The sequence below is a fragment of the Myripristis murdjan genome, chromosome 11 (genome assembly GCF_902150065.1).
Source record: "Myripristis murdjan chromosome 11, fMyrMur1.1, whole genome shotgun sequence".
Lineage (NCBI taxonomy): Eukaryota > Metazoa > Chordata > Actinopteri > Holocentriformes > Holocentridae > Myripristis > Myripristis murdjan.
Genome location: NC_043990.1, coordinates 5,956,511 through 5,960,535, shown reverse-complemented (window position 1 = coordinate 5,960,535; position 4,025 = coordinate 5,956,511).

Below are 4,025 nucleotides of genomic sequence, written 5' to 3'. Positions count from 1 at the left end.
AAACTTCCCCTCCGGTCTGCGTGTGTGTCGCTCAAAGGAAGCAGTCACAAATGGGCTGTACAGGAAGTGGCCAACAGAAATTCAGAAAAGGCTGATTTTTTTTTTTTTTTTTTGGTTACTAGGTAGAGTTGAACAATTGAGGTTGTTGTGTAAAAATAAACTGGTAGAAAGAGAGACTGTAGCTCTATTTAATTCACACACAGCTACTAAAACCAGAGTGAAGACAGAAGAGATGACTTATAATCCAAAGAATGACCATATAGAGAAATGCTAGATTTAAAAAGACAGTACACCTGGGAGAAATGTGGATTTTTTTTAAGAGCACATGTTTTAAATGTGTTATTGTGATTGTAATGACTGATTAGTTATTGGTTGTTCATTCCAGGTTTGATCCATTTCAAAGGTAAAATCTTTTGACTTCTCCTTTGATTTAGTTGAAACTGGAAGCTGAGATCATTTATCACAAATCTGCTGATGCCACATTTCTCAGTTTGTGTTGACAGTGTTCATGAATATCCACAGAGGCTGCTTGTATTTTCCTTTCCTTTCCTCATTTCCTTTTCTCCCCTTTTCTCGTTGATAATTTGCTGTAGTTTTGACCCTCGTTTACCTGATTAAGTTCACCTGTTCACTCCTTATTTAAAGACTGCATGCCTCCCCCCTTCACATGGATGGTGCAACAGTTTTTCTATGCATATGACGATAAAACTCTTTCTCTCACACTCGCTTTCTCTCTCGACAAAAAAAAAAAAAAAACCTGAGCATCAGGTCTTAGGAAATGGAAATAATACATGTTTATTTGCATACAGAGCTGGGAGGTGAGATCCAATCATGAGTGGACAGACGAGGCACATGAGGAGACGCTTTCCATTGCCAGGTGTGAAGCCTTTGTGCACATCCTCATCATCCTCTGCACATCGTCGATGGTTAATTTTGTTGATTCTAACAAACACCAGGTGAACTGTGAGGAGTGGGATACCGTCTCCGTCCTCTCTCACTTGTCTGTCAGGTTCACCAGAATGTGGTGTGCAGTCTGAGGTGAAATGTGGAAGCACTGTGTGCACAGAGCCAAAGAACTGAGGCTGGAGTTGGAAAATGAAACTAAACTGGGGTAGAAAGGTTGCACTCATCCAGGCTACGTACTTAAAAATAATTTAATTTCCAGGTGAGTGAAGACAGTGGAAGTGAGTCAGCCAGTAGGGCTCTTGTTGGGGTCATTGGTAAAACCAAGATGCTGAGAAATATGGGGTTCTCCACATACACCAAACTCTACCATGCATGTGTGTGCCCGGTACTGGATTATGTGGCAGGGGTCTGGGGTTTCAAGAATTTCTCCTGTCTGAGGAAGAGCATTTTGGCTCGAAATGTCATGTTTTTGCACTTGTCTTAATAAATTTTTCTGAATGGGAGCTACAGTGTGCAGGATCGTTATCTTCTTCTATGGACTATTATGTTGATTCCAGCACCTGGCCAAAGTGGTTTTTGGATGTGCACACCTTATCTTTTCTCTGGGTTTCAAGAATTTCCCAGCCTTAGAAACCATCCACAACAGAGCTATACGATATTTCCTGGGGGTACACAAGTTTGCCCCAACCCTAGCCATTACTGGAGATATGGGGTGGGAGTCGTGTGAGGGTCGCCGAAATATCTGTATGATGAGGCTATAGAAGAGGCTGTTAGGAATGGAAGACAGTAGAATAACAAAAAGGGTGTTTTATTGGGACATAGATAACGATGGTGTATGGACAAGAGAGCTCCCTGAGTTGTGCAGTAGACTAGGTTGTGAGGATGTACTGGATAATATGATGAGGGTTGATCTCAACATGGTTAAAGAAAGGTTATCTCTCAGTAACAGCGAGAATTGGCTTTGTGGACTAGTAAGCAAGCCTAAACTACGCACATTTAGGGAAGTAAAAACACAATTTGGAACTGAAAATTATGTAAAGTATTATCTCACAAAGAAAAAGAGGTCTTTGTGTGCCCTATTACGATCAGGTATCCTCCCCCTCCGTATTGAAACAGGCCGTTGGGTGGGAACCAGTGAGGAGGATAGGTTCTGTCATATGTGTGACCTTGGAGAAATAGAAAATGGAATGCACTTTCTTTTTTACTGCCCGTTTTACCATGATTTAAGATTTAAGTTGTTTACTCAAGTTAAGGTACAGACAATCCACCTAATGCAGGACAAAGAGATGTTAACCTGGCTATTTAAATACAAAACACATGTAGTTGCTGACTTTATTGAGAAGGCCTGGGATAAGAGGAAGATGGCAATGTACCACTGAGTGCCTGGAGTTTGTTGTATTATTGCTTGTTTGCTTCCTTTGTTTTGTTGTGTCAAGCAGTGTTTTTTGTTTTGTTATAGATGTTGATATATTTTTATTTGGTGTCTTATAATTCCTTTGTGGGATGGGCCACAGTTGTGGCAAGACACATAAATAATTCATTCATTCATTCATTCATATAATCCAAAGAAGCTAAGAGAGCGAGGGAGAGATGAAGAAAAGGTTTATCGAGCAGCTTCTGTCAATGATTAAAATGACTGATTTTTTTAATCAGTTGTTAGTTCATTCCAAGTTTGATCCATTTCAAAGGTCAAATCATTGACTGCTCATTTGATTTAGTTGTAACTGGAAGCTGACATCATTTATTTAAGTTTCTCTCACAGGAAAAATACTTTCCAGTGGCTTTAGCCTTGAAACAACTCAACATTAACCAGCAGTTCGAAGTGTACTACCACAAAAGAAATTAAAAGTAATAGGCTGGTGTGTGTGTGTGTGTGTGTGTGTTGAACCCATTCATGTAAGTGGACATTTGCATCAGTTCAGAGTTGAAAGCAGCGTTCCTGTATCCTCTGCAGTGGCATTCGTTTGAGTGTCCAAAGTCGATGCAGGACGAGTATCTCTGTCAAGCCTTCTTGTCCAGATGGGCGATTAGAGTTCAGCCATAAAAGTTTTTTTTTTTTTTTTTTTTAGGGAAAGCAGCTCCTCACTGTCATCATCAGTCTAGTCCTGTTGGAAATGCTGTGAGGACGTTGCTGACGGTCCCAGAGTGATTTAAACACCTCTGCTGTGTTTACACCAATCACGACCAAGTTATAATGATGAGTATTTCCCATTATTTATTGATTTTATTAATGAATTTAGGCTCAAACTATCTCAGAGAGCACCAGATATTCATTTATTCCCACTGCATTTCCACTGCTGAACCAACCTGAGGTTTGCTGACATTTATTCTCTGTATCCATATTCATTTTTTTAATCAGAGTTGGCCTGGTGTTGCAGCTTGGTGCTGTAAAAAGCATGGCTGTGATAAACAAAGCTGACACTGCTGTGGAAAGTACCTTCAGTAAACACATGCGCACAGCAGCACCCCACATGCATGCAGACAGTTGAAAACACAGTCATCACGCCACACCCTTCCCTCTGAGATCACGAGGCCGCTGCCATTTTGTGTTTTCCTCTTTTGTGTTAAGATGGCAGGCGCGTGTCGCTCCTCCTGCCCGCTTGAGCTGGCACACACTGAGGCAAACTGTTTGTTTCTTTGTTTGTCTGTTTGTGTAAACATATAATAAAATTTATATAAGATAGCTACAAAAGAAAGTGAACAGGGAAATGTGAGGGAGAATTGCCTAAAAACCCTCAAGCATCTTGAAAAGAGGCATATACCCAAACTGTCATACCGATAATTTAAGAAAAGAAAAAGCAAAGAAAAAAAGATAATATAGCATAGGACTTTGACAAGGATGCACCCTATAAATGCCCGTCTGTGACACAAGTGTAATGAATTAAGTCATGATCATAACACACTCACTATAATTAAACCATCATTAAAAGACAAACAACATACACTCATGTGATATGGATTACAGTATAGTTTAGTAACAATATGGGTCAATAAAAAACTAAATGTTCTTTATCAGAGAGGCCAGAAGCACAATAAACATTCTCTGATAAAAACCCATCATCCATCAAATACTGTCAGCAAGCCAAATCTTACCAAAACCAAACCTTGCCAAAGAATAA